We start from the raw sequence: 17,452 nt of genomic DNA, 5'->3' as shown, positions 1-17,452 counted from the left end.
ACACAGACAAGGGGCATCATCGGTGGCTCTCACATTCCAAGCATTTTAACACAGATTAGGTTGGAATGGTTTTACTGTTTACTGAAATCTCCTAGGTGTTGCATTTTATCCCCCTCTGGCTGTGGTTATCCAGGTTGAGCTTCTCAGGTCAGGACCTCCATAAGAAAAATGGCTTGGAGAGCCTTGAAGGGAAATGCACAGCACAGGTCAAGCCTCCTTATTAAAATGCAATTTCAGCAGCTTATTGGAAAATGTAAGTCCCCAGACAACAGGTAATTTAGCAGTGAACTTTTTTCCTAAAGCTTGCAGCAAGGCAAGAGCTGTTTTACATGCATTCCAGAAGAAAAAGCGAAGATAATCTTCTTAACAACGACAAAACCTCAGCACTTTTTGTGTCTGGATATAACCAGCAGATAATTAAGTGTTATTTTTAGCCTTTCTTTTTTTTTTTTTTCCTTTTAGGTGCAATAAAATATAGATTACAATGTCCAACAGCTAATTCAAATTTGGCTTTACTATGTAATTGTAAAAATTTAATAGGTCTTTTAAGAGACTGTCTTCAAACAATAGCTTTTTATAAATATAAGCTGTATGTTTTAATATGCTCACCCATTTTGCAGACACTTGTGATGGATTTTTGGAGATACTAGGACAATAAATTAGCTCAGGCTTCCTGGAATTGAACACTCGCACAAGGGAGAGTTCACACTATTTGTTTTCAATGAAGTTATCAAAAGTGTGAGTGTGCACACTACTGCCATCGGAGTAGCGAGTGTGAGGCTATGACAGTGTTGGCTGTTTTCTTAATGACAGCTTTATAGTTTAAATAAGCCTTCCTCACCTCCCACCTCCCTCCCCACATTTTTTTCTGGTTAGTTATGCCTTTGAAATTAAATTGATCACCAGGTAGAAATGCCCAAAAGCAAACTGGTGGTTTGGAATATTTAAGCAGAATCAGAGCATTAAAAATAAATAAATAAATAAATAAATAAATAAATAAATAAATAAATAAATAAATAAATAAATAAATGGGGAGTGCACTTTTTGTTAACAAATTAAGACATTTTTTCAGATATATGTACTCAAGGCAATTTATAAAGAAGTTTCCCTTGAAAATGTCAGTCTTTCCACAGCTTGGTTTTTAATGACCCCTAATAACACATTTGAAGGCATTCTGTTCCCTGAATGATACATAGAAGAATAATGTTCCAGATGTATACATGAGCATGCATATGCACGTCAGTGATTTGACTGAACTGAGCTGACCCTGACTCTGGAGTCCTGGCCTCACAGAAAGACTCCAGGAGGTATCAACACATTGCATCCAGGTGCCAGCGCCTTTCTGGAAAGCATCATTACATGGTCAAAGACTACGTCGTTAATGCCATTTCTCCCCAGTTCACTCTTTAAAAAGCAATCAGTAAATTCAACAGGGAAAGCTGCTCATTTAATCAAGCAAGTTAAATGACAAGTGGATATGCTTGTAATCTTAACAATGAGCTTGCGACGTGGTGCTACAGTGAGATTTTGTGAAGGCTCGGAAGGCATCATAAGGCAGGGTATTGCTGGGGGCTGAGGAGCTGTGCCTAGTCCACGCTCACCGAGGGGCAGGGAAGGAGTTAACTGCGGCCCCAAGGAGGGGCAGGAAGCCGACCAGCTGTATGCAATTGCAGCTGCTGCTATAAAAAGGCTTTGCCTTAGAGGATAGGGAGTCACACCAGAAGGGAAGGAAATTTTTCTTGTGAGCTTAGTTCCCTTTTGTAAGGGAAGGAAGTGGGTTCCTGATGGCTGGGTCTGGGGTCTCTGAAATTTGGAGGATCTTGCAAGTATCTGGCTGGTAAAGAGGATGTGACCTTGGTCAATGGCTCTTGCTTGCTGCTACAATTGTACAGCTAGTACACATCTTAAACCTTCTTCAGAAAACTGTTTCTGTAAAGCTGCATGTGTGCATTTAGCAGAAAAATGTTGAATGAATGCTGTAAAAGATAAAGTTGTATCTTACACTGATTTCTTTCTGTCTACCTCTCTGCAGAAGCCTGGCACTGGCCCTTCTGCAAGGGGATCTCATTTTTTTTATGGCACTGCTTTCATGAGGTCTGTGAAAGAGAACGAGGTGTAGGTAGGTCAGGAACGGGTGGAAGATGCTGACTGGGTACATCTGTAGTGATAGCTCTCCCAGAACAAAGCTACCCTTGATGGAAGGGTTCAGCTGTAAAGGGAAGGAAGCATCTTCCTGACAGTTCTCGAGGAAATGACTTAACTCTTCAGGGGAAGAGAGCAGAAGGAAAAGTCTGCTTTATACAGCCTAATAAATATTCTTGCACGTACAGATATGGTTAAAAAACAGGTTTTACACTTGACAATGATTTATTCCATGGGTTGCTGTTATCTTCCCCCTCACAACCTTTATATAAATTCTTCTATGATGGATAATCTCAGCTATACATGTCCTACTAGTACAAATACATTTCCTTGGGGTTTAAAAAAGAAAAAAATAAAAAGGAATATATTAAGATGTTATCAGAAACTATAGGTGAAATCCTTTCATCTGTTTTTAAGGTGAAGGCATACATGCAGATTGAGCAAAAAGAATAGCAATAGATAAATAAAAATCATTTCTAACCACAGCTTCTACAGTTGCCAGAAGTCTCCAGGTATAACACATGGCACAAAACCCCCTTGGCCATTCTTGGACTCTGGCTTTCTTCTGCTGCCTCTACAGAGTGGCTGGCTGGCTCCTACTTACCTTTGGCTAGTCTGTGGAAAACAGAGAGAGTTTTATTAACCAAGATTGCACTGCTCGGGAATGGCTCATAGCTTGCCAAGCTAATCATAGCAAAGTGTTGCAAGATTAGATTTGTCCTGGCTGGCTAAAGCAGACTCCTATGAGACAGAAGGCAAAAAGAAATAGAAAATGAGTAGGGTAAATAAGATTTCCTAGACAAGAACTAGGGAAAATTGTGCTGCAGAATACAAAAGAAGTAGCAAGGCTGATTATCATGAGTATTTTAGATTCTCTGACATATGTAAATGAGAATATAGTGGGGTTCAAAATGGATGAGCAATGGTATTTGCCTTTCACATTGCTTGGGTTGTAGGTGGTTGTCAGACAGCTTTCCCAGAGAGGTTTAAGGAAGTCTGAGTTTTCTCTTCCACCACGTATGACTGATCAGCAGGTAATTGTACCTGTTGTGTCTCATGAAATGGCCGTGGCTAAACCTGCTCAGACCAAGCCACATACATGTATGATGTTAAACCTGACTTGCTTTACAGAGTGCAGGGGAAGTCCCATTTTGACAGGCATCATGAGTGCACATGGCATAGTGACCATTGTTTAAGGAGATGGAAGTCAGCAGCTGACTGGCATTTTCAGTTCCTTCTTTCTTCTAGCCCAGAACTTCAGTTAAGGACCATTCAAAAGAGGTTGCAGAAGGACACTCCTGTGTTGGTTTGCTTAGGGTTTGACTACACAAAGCTCTTGCTATGCCTGAGTGATTCTCTGTGATGACCCTTGTAGGGTACAAGCAGATAACTTAGATGCTATGGTTTAGCAAGACATTGTTAATTAGTGAGACTGCTATACATTCAACATCAGTAGTCCTCAACTATCCTATAAAGTAAAATATGACTTATATTTTCTTAATTGTATTGTGTGCAGTCATACAGTTTAATTCTGGGCATGCAAAGAATTGCTCTCATTAAACTTATTCCTGACCAAACTGTAAGAGTATGAGGAAAAATAATTTTGCCCTCAATGCATGTCCTACTTTCATCAAAATTAACATGAAAGTGTGGACACCCTTGAGAATCTTTGCCTATATCAAGATATATTACGGTATATTTGCTCTTAATAACTGAGGTAGGAGGAGACCTAAACTCTTTTTAAATGGTTTATTTATATTTGTTTGTTTACATGAGCAGGCTATCCTGAGGCATGCAGCTGTCTTTGCAGACTGCATCTGAAGTTATAGGCTTGGTGAATGATATCTACAAAACAAACATTAGGTCAGACAGATGCTTTAGTGGTTTGGTTAACAGAATTGCAAAAGAATAGTAGCCAAAAAACTTCAATTTACTCCCCAGTTAGGTCATTTATTATTATTTATTTCTTACAAGAACATCATGATTAAAGAGACTCATCATTCAGATTATACAGTTCAGTCACTCATTTGAAGAAAGCCAAAAAATGAAATTGTTGATTGCTAATAACTGAGCTAATCTCCCAAGCTGTTGGCATGACAGACAGTATTCTTTCGACTTCAGCCAAAATTTTCAACAGTGAAATCCTACAAAAGTTCTTTCTTCAGAGAGCTTGGTCAGAGCAAAGCTCTCTGGACATCTGGGTCTCAATCATTAAAGAAGAAGGTCACTTACATCTTTACCAAGTTCCTATATTATTTCAAATTAGTGTGTGGCATCCCCCTTTAAGGTAAACTGGAATATAATAAACTCTGTTTGAAATCAATACCCATGTACTTGCTTAATAACCTAAAAAAATATTTTAACAATTGCATTCACTCTCACAAGTCTCCATGATTGGTCACAAATAATTATATCCATATTTAAATTTAAATTTTTGGAACATAGGTGCCTCTTACAGGCAGTTTTCCATTAACTTTGTTTTAAAGCTATAAAGCCTGACATTTCTCATGCTCCAGGTCACAATGCACACTTTCATAGGAATCTATAAAATGTATGAGTAAGGTTGCTCTTAGAAACATATGTTGCTTTTCTGTGTATATAGTGGTAAATTTTGAAAAAGGAGAAACTTCTATTTTTTTCTAGTAGGAAAAACTCCTTTCTACTAGAAAGAGTTTGGGGACAAGTAACAGTAAGTTCTTCAAATGCTCAGATGCTATAAAATAAAGAAAATAAGCCAGGATATTTGTTGGATGACTTCCCCACCAAAAACCTAAGAGAGTAACTGTTGACTTCAGATATTAGCTCTGCTCCGCTATAACCATACCACATATTGCATCAACTTTTCCAGACAAAATTTAGAAGCCAAATTTTAAGACTCATGTCATTAGCTTATCCATTTAATAAAGAATTCCCAAAAAGACAGTTTTAATCTAGAAAAAAATAAAATAAAATAACAAGGAATTTCCTTAGAGAATTCACAAAATCTTCTGTAGATCCTGCCTTTGTTTGTAGACTCTATTCTCTTTTTTATTGTGTTTTTTTTTTTTTTTTTTTTTTAAGTCCCAGTGTTTCAACAGTTTCATTTACTGGGTTCAGTTCATCCACTATCTAGTTCAGTTAATATTAGCTAGGAAATTCACAAAGAAGTAACTATTGAGTGCCAAAAAAATTACCTTACTGAAGTTATTTTACAGACCAGTTTAGTAATATTTCCCTGCTGTTTGTACAGCAAACAGAATGGTATCTGTATGTTCACAGTTATTGAAAGAGGGCAGCTAGCTTATCATTTGTTCCCACATTTACCTCCAATAAATTATAGATGCAGCTGATGGCATCTGGGTATCTGATTCAATAATAGATGTCTGAATCTGGAAGTTAGTTACTGTTTTTTTGTTTATTTGTTTGTTTGTTTTCCATTTTGGCCCTCCACTAATAACAGCAATAATCAGAAGCCATTGACAAATCTTTCAAATTTTTTATGAATCAGTTATTTTGTTAAGAAAAAAGAGATGAGGTTCTTCATAGTTTTTCCTTCCACAACGTATTGCAGATTTACAAAATGTACTTAATAGTCTGCTGGTGAACAAACTAATTTGTCAATGAAAATTTCAGCATTGCCATGTGCTTTTTTTCTTGAAAGTTACAACCTATGGAATTTTTGAAAATGGATCATCTGTTGTGTGGTATTGAGGTTTATCTAGCTGGCAACCCTTGGTCAGACTTTCTTGAAAATAATTGGAGAAAAACAAAAAAGTCATGGGTAGCATAGATGAACAAAATCTTTGGTCCATGAATACAAGCATAAAGCTTTAGGACAGCCTGTTAGTTTAAGGATTCCATTATATTATTCATAAGAGCATGGTTTAATCTTCTAGACTTGTATTATTATATTCTGCCTAAGTCTCCCTGTCACATCTATTAAATATGCCATTCTTTTCTGCTTCCCACACTGAAACTTTTATGTATTGTTTTTGGTATAACTGTTATTATTACGTACAGGTGATTGGCTTTGCCTGGTGGATGTAGTGATACTTGCCTGCAGCAAGTCTGTAAAGCATTCAAGAGTCCTTAGGAATGAAATACTATGTGCATGCCAAATACAAAATCTAACAATAGATTTTCATATATATGTTTATATTTTCAGTCATTTTGGCACTCTGATGTTTTGAAAGGAGAAAGTAGGTTCTACACATGACATAAGGTATGTTTAAAGCAAGGTACACACATGGAGCACATATCCAAAAGCAGTAATTGATTCTGCATCTCTTGATCTTTCTAGATACATCTAAATAGATGTTTTGCAGATATAGCAAATTGCACAATAGTAAAACAAAAAGCATTACGCTCAACACAGTCTGAATGACATTTAATAGACAGTCATGTCAGTAGTGAGACTAAAAAAATGTGGCTTGTGCTGTCAGAGGTCAAACTAAACTTCTGTGCCTCACTCAGTCCCTGAAATCTGTAAAATATATTAAAGCCCTGTGGTGCAGTAAGGGAAACAGAAAATGGTCAGAAGATAGGACAGTGATCCAATCTGAGCTTGGCTAAAAAGTCAGTATGTTGCAACTTCATTTTTACAATATGTCATGGTATTAATGGTCAAGTTACCTATTTACCTCTTCTTCTAAAGATGCAGCATTTCTTCCTTAGTGTTCTCAGCAGTAACCACCAAAATATGTTTTTTCTTCAGCACCAGAGCTTACAGTCTCCCTTTCCAGTATTGTCCTATCTTAGTTGCACACCTAGAATTTGTCAGCAGATATAAATTAAACAAATTGAGAAGTCAGGCAAAATATTTTATACAAATATCAGAGCATAACATTCTAGAATAGTACTATTGGAAAAGTATGCTGACCAATAGTCTGAGCACATTTCATCCTGGAAGAAATTCTAGAGCAACCTAAAACATTTAGGTCATGTTACTCACTGGGGTGGGTAAGAAAGCAAAACCTTAAGAAATCAAGTTGTGAAAAAGCTGAGATCTTAAGAGTAGAAGCTGTTACTGGAATTCTAAATGTTGCTGCATCGCTGTTGTTTTATTATTACGCAAGTTAAAAAATTATCTAAGAAAGGTTTTGGAATAATGTGACTATGCAGCCTCATCACAGTTCTATGGAAACAGCAAAGTGCGAGTAAATATAATATAACCTGAAAGGATGTGGATAGGCTATACATTTGTAGATAAAGACAACCTGAAAGATGTGATTTACATGGATTTCAAAAAGTTTTGATAAGAAATTAATAAGGAAGTCAAAAAATCATGCATCACTAGGCAAACAACTTGCATGGATTAAAAAAATTTTTAATGATAAAATCAAAGTAATAACAGGTGTTCTTCAAAGTGATAAAAAAAAATAATAGTAAGATATGCCAGGTGTGGCTATGGGCAAAGGTGTTATTTGAAGCACTTAGAACTCACACCATGGAAGAGGAAGTAAATTTTAGGTTGTAGAAGGTGGTATATTCAAAGACAAACACCAACTGGAAGAATAAGAGATGTTGGCTATTTTAAAAGTGCATTGGCTTTCCAAAAGGTTTGATAAAATGTAAAGAAGGAAATAAAATAGGCTTGGTTTTCCAAGCCTGTTTGTTTTTGTTAAAACAAGATAGGCACAGAGGCATGGAAAAGCAGTATGGAGAGTGAGAAATTTCAGTTGCAATTTCTCATTCAATTCTTGTACCATGGCTGATTTTTTGGATCAACATAAGATGTCAACAAATCATCCTGTGTCTGCTCATAAACTTTGATTCTTTCTGGAAAATGACATTGAATTGCATTACAGTGTATTTCTATTTAATGTCAGCAACTAATGTTAGCAATTTTCCTTTAGGTGTGGAGGGATTTTAAAAGCAGTAGTGCCTTACCTACTTTTGGAAGTGAAATGTGTCCATTGTACAAGACAGAAGGAAAAAAATAAATAAATAAATAAATAAACATATATATATGTTCAGTTCTGGTAAGTTGTCCTTTGTGTGTCAAGTTACCTCTACAGTCCTATAGTACAGAGTGAAAATATGGATAACATGGAGGCCAAATGGTCTCTGTTACACACAGAGCTTGTAAAGATTAATATGATTTTAATCCCAAAGAAAACAAAACGTTGAAAGGCAGCTGACCACAATATTGACAATTCTCAGGGATTTCATGACTTGCTAGCCCATCTGCTGTCCCCAGCTGTGCAAAAGTAGATCAAAAAATAAAAATGACAAATGCAAAGGCAGTGAATTTCTGACAAAGAAAAGGAAATATTTCCTTCAGCAGTGTGAAGTCAGAGTGGAATTTTACACTGCAGGGGGTTGTTGGAAAATGGCTGCAGTTGGATTTTAAGAAAGGATTGTTCATTAGTTGTTTGTTCATTAACATTTGTAGTTATACAAGCCAACCCTGTGATAAGAGTGTTTAAACTTCCTGCCTCAGGGAATAGGAAATCAGGACTAAATCTCCCTGCATATGTAGTTTTTGACAATGACAAACAATGCCTAGTTGGGAAGATGCTTAATTTAGTGAGTGCTTGCTCTCAAATCTAATGCTTTTCTGCCTTTAGCCCTGCCCTTGAGGCCTGCCTGCCTGTGTGAATCATTGCTGCACCAGCCCTCAGGGTTCCCCAGACCGGACTGGCTGTTACCCTGACCTGGGCCATGGACACCATCAGCTTGAAGTTCAATTCTCAGAGTAATATCAAAGAGATGTGAATGTCTCTCTGAAAGGATGTGACAGAGTATGCAGGTAGGAGAGGAAGATCTAATAACCATCAAACGGTGCAATGTCTGCTTAATTTGCCATCAGCTGTTTTAACAGACTTTGAATATTAAAACTACTATCATATAATTTTCTCCCTTCTCTCTCTTTCAGTTGTCCAGTCTGGATGGCTCTTCCACGTCATAACTGTTGTCCTCTATCCCAAAACACATCATCTTCAAAACACATCATCTCCTCTTTCCATCTTCTAAAACTTTTGCCTGTGCCTACGATACGCACATCCAATACCCTCTTTCATTGTCAGCTGTTTTCTTTCAGTATATTTTTTTTCTCTTCAAATCTTCTTAATTCCCCATACAAACTCTCTTCAGGATATTTTTTCATAGTCTAAAAGATCATCGCCAAAGGACTTCTTCCCTCTTTCTCTGTTCAGCATGCCTCATCTCTGGACATGCATCTAGTTTCATTTCCTCTTATATTCAGTATCAGTAATAAATATATACCTGCCTGCTGTGGGAAATTATAACTGAGACCTAGTCGTCTAATGCTAATATCAGGTTTGACAGTTCTTACATTCCATTATCTCATAATGACTTAGAGGAAGGCATGTCACTTGGTTTGCCTAGGTAGGAAAATGTCCAAGTGTCTTTCTTCCTTTTCATCAGTTCTTTATCTGTAGATTCACATTTCCTATCATGGAATTAATTACTTTTGTTTTGAAACTGTGACTATTGATTGGTAGTAACTCAAGGAATGTTGCTGCCATGAATATTCACCCATTGTAGTCTTCTGCCTCCTCTTTATTTTCAGCTTTTAAATCATGTTAAAGCAGATAAAAGGTTTTTGTTTTGTTTTGTTTTGTTTTGTTTTTCATAGAAACAGTACTGAGTGTTGAGCACAGAGCAAAACATTCATATGTTAACCCTTTGTTTTGGAAATGCCCATGCAAAGAACTCCAACACCCACCAACAGAAAAAAATCAGTTTGTGCCTCTGAAAAACAGCTGAGAAGAAGTAAGTGAAAGTGGATCACTGAGTGACTGGGCAGCCCCTGCCACTTGCAAATCTCTAAGGGGTTCAAGGCTAGATGAGTCAGAGCACACTGATATCTGTTCAGAGCATTACTCTGTAATAACCAAACTGCTTCACAATTGTTCTGCAGAAAAAAAAAAAAAAAAAGAAAAAAAAAAATTTACTTGTTTGTGCCTCGTACATTTTAAGCTTTTCATAGCAGGATCTCTGTTCTGCAGCACTGTGCTAGCTTATGGCACTACATAAATGATTATGTCCCCTGATAATATCCAGAGATGGAAAAAGAACAGAGATTTAATAGGGACCGAGCTGGCAGAGTGGAGTAGCTCATGCCCAGATAGAAGTTGTCTCTAGGGTCTGTATTCATTAAATGCCTTTGAGCTTGCATGAAACTACAAGTTGGAGGAAGTGAATTTGTGGCAGAGTTAGATGTAAACAATGTCAGTATTGTTGATAGTTTATGTGTTCCATATGATTCCACACGTCTGCAAGTCCATAATATCGCAGTTTCACCAGTTGTTCACTGTGAAAATACTACATTGCACGCAAGTTCCCCCTGCAACTAAGTAAAGATACAGCAAATAGTAGCAGAAAAAAAAAAAAAAGACAAAAAAAAAAAAAAAACTTTTCTTACTCCTACTCAGTAGGTGTTCTTTATTTATTGAATGAATTTACCATAATGTGAAGTTCACAGAAATTTATATGCATTGCTCAGGGACACATTTTGAAATTTGGGTGATTAGCTCAGATACAACCTTACAGATAAAATCCAGCTGTTGAACATAATTTTACTGGATCATCGTGGAGCTGTTTGTAGCAGCAGCAGTGTTCTGCAGGCTGCTCCGTGACTTCACAGGAGAGAAAAAGTGACCACTGTATTCTCAACTGAAGCAACAAAGTGTAGTGAGAAACAGCACTGACACTTATCCGCAAGGTGATTGTTAACTGACAGAAGCTCTGTCTCTAATACAGCCCACAGCAGGCTTTTCTGTAGGAGCAGCCCCTAGCACTATGTATGTCCGTACAGGTTTCTCAGATGTATTTAAAGTCAGCAGCAAAGCCTCAAGGTGGTATTGGCCATCCCAAGGAAAGGGGTTATTTTTGCAGGTTCTGCAGTCTTAGGTTAAGAAGCAGTCAGCATGAATACTTACTCACCATAGCCAGAATAGATCCAGAATGAATGGTCTCAATTCCCCATGAAAATGGTGGCAGAAGTAGAAGGATCTGGTTAGCAGGTCCCAACATCAGCATTGCTCTGTGTACCAACAGCAAGGCTCAGGGTTTGGCCATGTGCACATTCAGCATCTGGTACAGAGCCAAAAGCGAGCTTTGCCATGTAAAAGGCAGAATTGGTTAGGTTTCTGGCATCTTAAAATTTGACCAATTTTGAACTAATCTACATAGTCCCCACAAAAAGCATTTTCTTGACTCCAAGACTATACTACTGCCCAAACCCATAGCCTATTTGAAAGCCATGTAGATATGGAAGATTTTCAAACAAAATGAATGGTATTTTCACATGGTAGAAAATATTAAGCATCCTAAAGATAAGGGAAACTCAAGCTGTCCCATGCTATTCATAAAACAGTTGTTCAAAAAACAACAAAGCAGAGGTCTTTAGGTCATAAAGTTAGACTTCTCCTTCACAGGCATTGTGTATCTTTTATACATGTATATGTATAAATATTATTTCTTATTTTTCAGAGCTTCTGTAATCCAGGAATAAACAATCAATTATTACAGCCCTGCTATACGTTATGATAGACATATTCTTGCATGGCTGTGCTGCAGTGGCAAATACAGGTTGAAGATGGTGGGTAAAAAGGTAGGTACTCATACTGTTTGAAGCTCAGGGATGAAACTCATTTAAGTCCAGAACACTTTGCTCTCATACAGTTAATAGCAAGCAAATCAGGCAGTGCAGAGGGAATTTGCAGTGAAAAGGATCCCTTTCAGTTTATATTTCATGGTTCTCTTTAAGGAGGGGTCCCCTCTCTTCTTTTATTTTTAAATCAATGTCTTTTACAGCAGTTATTGTGCTCCCCGTCCCCCCCACTGAAATGACAGGATGGGCTGCAGTTTATCCCAGTGGGAGAGCAGCAGCCGGGAAGCTGAGTGGTGGAATATCTTTGTAAGGGCTTGGCAAGTCCAACCGGGACAAAATTTCTCCAGCAGGTTCGAAAGATGGATTTGACCACTATGGGGCCAAAACAAACTGATAAGCATTGGCCAAATTAATCTCTGGGTGTAAGCCATCTTTACTACAATAGAAGCCAAGCTGAATCTGGTACCTGATCGCTGGAAGTTCTATCTCAAAATAACTGTGACCTGGTTATCTGAGGTAGCCATAGTTCCTGCCCACTCCTCTGAGAGAGGGAATTGCTCAGTGCTCCTGAAAACCCAATCGGCGGTTTTCCCGCAGTGTAAGATGCCTTTTAAAATGCTTTCTAAGGCACTTTTTTTGATCCCGGTAAGATCATTTAAATCTGCAAATAATTTCTGGTGGGAAAAAAATGCAAACTTGATCATTTAGCTGCTGTGTTAACTGGAAGAATGAACAGAAAAATAGAATGACACATTATTACTGAAATCTCTAACCCTCTTTCTGTACATATATCAAGTACTTTTATGAGAAAAAGATGTCACACCCAAAACTTCAATTTTCCTCCAAAAAAAAAAAAAGTATTTGTATGCCCTGAGCCAGATATGCACCTGTGTTCTGCTGCAGTGCCTGTGCCATTCCCTCCTTGATATGACTAGGTCTTCAGCTGTGATTATGGGTGTCAAGTAGTGATTATGTTTGTCAAATAAATTTATTTCTGAATACAGAGACCATGTTTCCATTTTTTAGTTTTCAAGATAGTTTTTTATGTTCTATTGAAGACACTGAAAAAAGACATCTTTAAGCTAAACAAATATTTCAGTCCCTGTACAGCTGTTACTGACAAATGAGTCACAGAAGCTGTAGAGGGATGTTAGGTTATTCATTCACTGAATAACTGTTAGGTTATTTCATTCTAAATGAAATGAAATGTTTTACAACTAAAACATTCATCATACCTAACATATACCATACTGTACACTTACTAATAACTAGCAGAACACTTTCTGCTTTTTAAAATTTCTTTTGCCACCACACCTTAAAAATGTTAAACATTCCTTGTCCTACTAATCCAGTTCTTCCCTTGGACAAGAAAAGAGTTTCTTTTAGTTCTCCAATATCTCCTCTTTATTTCTTTGTGGACTAAAGTAATCACTGACCTAACAGGAATAAATATGATTCTAAGAACAGTGCTCATCAGAAAACTACTAGTCCAGAGCCAGAAGAGGGAGCCTAGAGAGCAAAATACTGTTCTTATTTGTTTGCCACCAACTTCAAGGATGCTTTTTTTTTTTTTTCTTCCTTTCTTTCTTTCCTCTTTTATTTTTCTTTTCCTTTTTTTTTTTTTTTTTTTTTTAATAATTGTTCCAAAATAGATCTTCATAAGGGCATAGAAATGAGAATAATAAGAATTGTCCTCCTCAAGTTTCACTGTTATGCAAAATATCATCAAAGAGCAGGATACATTGACCTTTGATCATCAGACTTTGGAGAAGACACACATATGCCATAGTGCAAACCCCAGCTTTTTTTTTTTTTTTTTTTTTTTTTTTTGTGGATCTCAACCATTCAATTCATTATACTCCCACTTTCTTTTCTTTTGCATATGTTAGGAGGGAATAGGTAGCATTTCTGGTCATAATATTCATTTTCCCCAGTCTCACCTCCAAGCCCTCATTATAATAATATTTTAAGTTTTTTGTTTGTTTGTTTGTTTGTTTTCTCTCCTTCATTGTTCTTTTCTTTATTTTGACCACTTTAAAAAAATGGGGAAGGGTCCTCCCTGGTGCCATCTATTTGCTCATTTGTCCTGGTCCTTTTTTTATTTGGGTCATGGGAGCACTCTTATAAGATGCACAGTTGTTCTGCAGTCCCCAACCATGAAGAGGAATTCTTTCAGCATCTCTGGATTCCATCAGAGCCACACAGGATGCCCTAAAGCTGTATTTGAGGCTTCAGAGCCACAGACTCAGTATTATTTTGTGTGCTGGGAGCCAATGTTCCCTCATAAGAAACAAGCATCTTTAGACAGACTAGATGTGAAGTTCACTAAAATCAGTTTTCCCTGTGGCTTGGGACCATTAAGTCATCAATATCAATCACGCATGAAGAAGTAAAGGGAAAGAAGCAGCTGATGAAATCCACCCTGAATCCCTGATTCACAGCAATGAGAAGTACTGTTGTAAGTCCTGATAGGAACCAAAAACAAAGCGTTTCTTTTCATTCATTTATTTCCATGGACAACGGCTGCAGGTTGTCCGTAGAGGCTTTGGAGTCTCCATACTCAGAGATATTCAAAAGCCTCATGGACATGGCTCTGAGCAAGTGGCTCTACATGGCCCTACTTTAGTGGAGGCTGGCCATGAGCTATAAAGGTACCTTCAAACCTCAACCACTCAGTGATTCTATGGATATAATAAGAACCAACTTCAGTTTTTAGATGTAATTTAGATTTAATTGAAACCAAAAGGTAATGAATGTTTTTCTCTACTTATTTTGGTTTGTGTTTTTTTACTATCTTGAAAAAAATGCATTCAGCCTTGCCTTGATTTTTGTTTACTTTTAGCTTCTCTGTTTCTTAGTATTCTTAGATACCAGATCTCAGTATGGCACAAGAAAGATTCCCTGACAATACAGAATCATAGAGTCACAGAATATCCCAAGTTGGAAAGGACCAATAAGGATCATCTACTCCAACTCCTGGCACCACATAGGTCTACCCAAAATTTTAGACCATGTGACTAAGTGCACAGTGCAAACACTTCTTAAACTATGACAGGCTTGGTGCAGTGACTACTTCCCTGGGGAGCCTGTTCCAGTGTGTGACCACCCTCTCAGTGAAGAACCTCTTCCTGATGTCCAGCCTAATCCTCCCCTGCCTCAGCTTGACACCATTCCCACGGGTCCTATCACTGGTGATTATGGAGAATAGGTCACCTACCTCTCCACTCCCCCTTGTGAGGAAATTGTAGACTGTGATGAGGTCTCCCCTCAGCCTCCTCTTCTCCAGGCTGAACAGGCCAAAATATCTCTGACCCAATTGAAAATGCAAAATTCTGAGAAATCTCTTTTTTTTGTTTTATTTTTTCTGCATTGCAGGGGGATTTCTAGATCAAAGGGGCTCTGAAAGAGTCTAGCTCAACCATACTGCAAGACTCAGCTGGAAAATAGCTGCTGTCCCAACTTACTATCTGTCATGGCTTACGATACCAACTGCAACGGGCATTCGGATGTTCAGAGAAACTCACCTTATGATTTAACTAAAAGAAAAAAAAAAAAAAAAAAAAGTATTTAAGTATTTACGAAGCTTTTTGTTTCAAATTACTTCAAAAATTTTGTGCTATCATCAGATTTTGCAAGCCTATGTCTCATCACCAACTGTTATTCTGTATGTTTTGCTGAAAAAAGTCGGGCTGAAGGAATTGCTTTCAGAAAAGTTTGGTTTCTACACTACTGATAAAAGACATGACCTGGGGCCCTGTTGTTTAAAGGACTGTTGTTTACCTGAGTTAGGTAAAGCCTCTTTCAATCAGTTATCAACAAATATTAAATGATGCTAAACCTAACTGACATACATTTTTTATAATTCACACTTCCTGTAGAAATAGGTACAAAAAAGAGATTCCTTTCTTGTAATAGATGGAGCCAACGTTTAAGTTGTACTCATTCCAGCTCTTCCTGCAGTCAGTGGCTCTGCCTAAAATGCAGTCAGTATAGAATTTTGCCTGTAGAGTACTGGTATTCAGCTACCTTTTTTTTGGCACACTTTGAGGTGAAGTATTTTTTCCTGTTTTCTAACATTAATCTCCCACCACTGGATAAAACGAACAAACTCAAAAAGAACGGAGAGTCCTGGGATCCATTTCAAAAGGTAGTTAGTGGAACTGGGAGCTAAAAGCAAGCCTTTGATAAGAAACAAACTATGCTGATTTAAAAGAACATTTAATATAATAGTATATTTCCTGTAATTCATAATCCCTACTTCCTCGAGTCTGAAGTATTCCTTTACCTTTTATAATTCTCATTCTTCCTTCTGGGGTTTGTGAAAGAAGATACCTTGTATCATTATTTCTCTTTAATTAAAATCAGAAACAGCTCAGAATGAAGAGATGCCTGGCAGGGTGAGGGAACAACACATGACGGAAGACTTTAGGCACCGGATCCCGGAGGCTACTCTGAATAACCTAATTTCAGGCATTTAAATTAACATATTTCAGTATATGCTTGATTTTTAGAGTTATGACCAGATACATTTTTTTTTAAGTTGTGTATTGTCAGCTCTGAAAGATTTTCAAATCTTTTTCTCTGTTTCAGCTACTTCTGCGCACTTCCAAAGCCTACTTCAATTAATTAGTACTGCCATACTTTTCTGAGGCAACAAGGAAAGTCTAGCCTTTGGCTTTCAACAGCCCTATTTACCTCGTCTCAGTCTGGTTATCTGGTCCATTTTTTCCTCATACCTTTGCCATGGATCCAGCTTTAACAGTGACAGGCTTTTAGCTACTGTGGCACAGAGCTCCAGTGATTCTGTTTCCAAGTGGAAGACAGTAAGTTGCTCAACTTTCATAAACTCATACAAACTCTGTCTAGTTTAAGAACAACGTATATTATTCTTTCTGCTAAAGGACTGAACAACTAAGAAAAAAAAATCCAAACTCCAGTGCATGAGAAGATAAATGTACTTCATGTCAGTAATTTTTGTTGACCTTTTAGTACCACAGCAGGCATTCAAAATAACCACTTTGTAGTTTCATTTTAAGTTCATACATTGGTTACTACCCTGCCCCAAAAGGCAGTTGTGTGCCTAATCTGATGTGTGTGGCACTGACAGCTTGCTTTGCTGAGTCAAATTTCTTGTTGTGTAGCTGATAAGCGATAACTACAGTTACTGGTTTCATTCCCATGTTTTTTGTTCTGTGCTGAATCATTAGGTAAAAGAGCTGATATGCCAGTGTGTGGTGAGTCTGTAACAGCTGTCCGAAATTTCCATTTTTCTAATTTGATTTTGGTGGCTGTTTTTTTGTTTTTTTTTCAGTGTGGGTGATGTTTTTTGTTGTGTTTTTCTGTGTGTTTTTTCTTGTTTGTTTGTTTGTTTGTTTTGTTTTTCTGGATGATGAACACTAAATATTTCATTGATGGATAATAAGTGAAAAGAATAATCTTTATCCTCAGATCTCTTTCTTTTAGTGCACAAATAACTCCACAACCCATTATGGAGATATAAAACATGACTTTGGAAGCAAGAGCCTCAAGTTAGACATCTAAATAATAGACTTGTTTTTTTTAAATCTTTAGAGTCCTGAAAAGCCTCTGAGTTCCCAGCAGCTCCCCTGGAAGGTCTTGCAATCTGCTGGATGGACTTTTGAAAACCAGGCCTCCCATTTGCATGCTTTTCTCCCTTGAACCTTAAATACTTTTTTTAGAGGAGCTGTCACATCCCATACAAAAAGCTGTCGCTTTTGATGCATCCTGATG

General features: G+C 37.4%; 1 long non-coding RNA gene across 1 annotated transcript; it reads left to right on the top strand.

The window, feature by feature from the left end:
• The first annotated feature begins 1,709 nt into the window (after window positions 1–1,709).
• Window positions 1,710–15,543, top strand: LOC311432584. The gene is made up of 6 exons (XR_014690151.1): window positions 1,710–1,837; window positions 6,287–6,343; window positions 7,977–8,102; window positions 8,691–8,872; window positions 11,581–11,701; window positions 15,077–15,543. It is a non-coding gene; the product is annotated as an uncharacterized lncRNA (long non-coding RNA).
• The last annotated feature ends 1,909 nt before the right edge of the window (window positions 15,544–17,452 follow it).

The sequence above is a fragment of the Aythya ferina genome (assembly GCF_964211825.1).
Source record: "Aythya ferina genome assembly, chromosome: 2".
NCBI classification, from domain to species: Eukaryota; Metazoa; Chordata; class Aves; order Anseriformes; family Anatidae; genus Aythya; species Aythya ferina.
The sequence above is the reverse complement of the archived record's forward strand: the minus strand, read 5'-3'. Positions and strand labels throughout refer to the sequence as shown.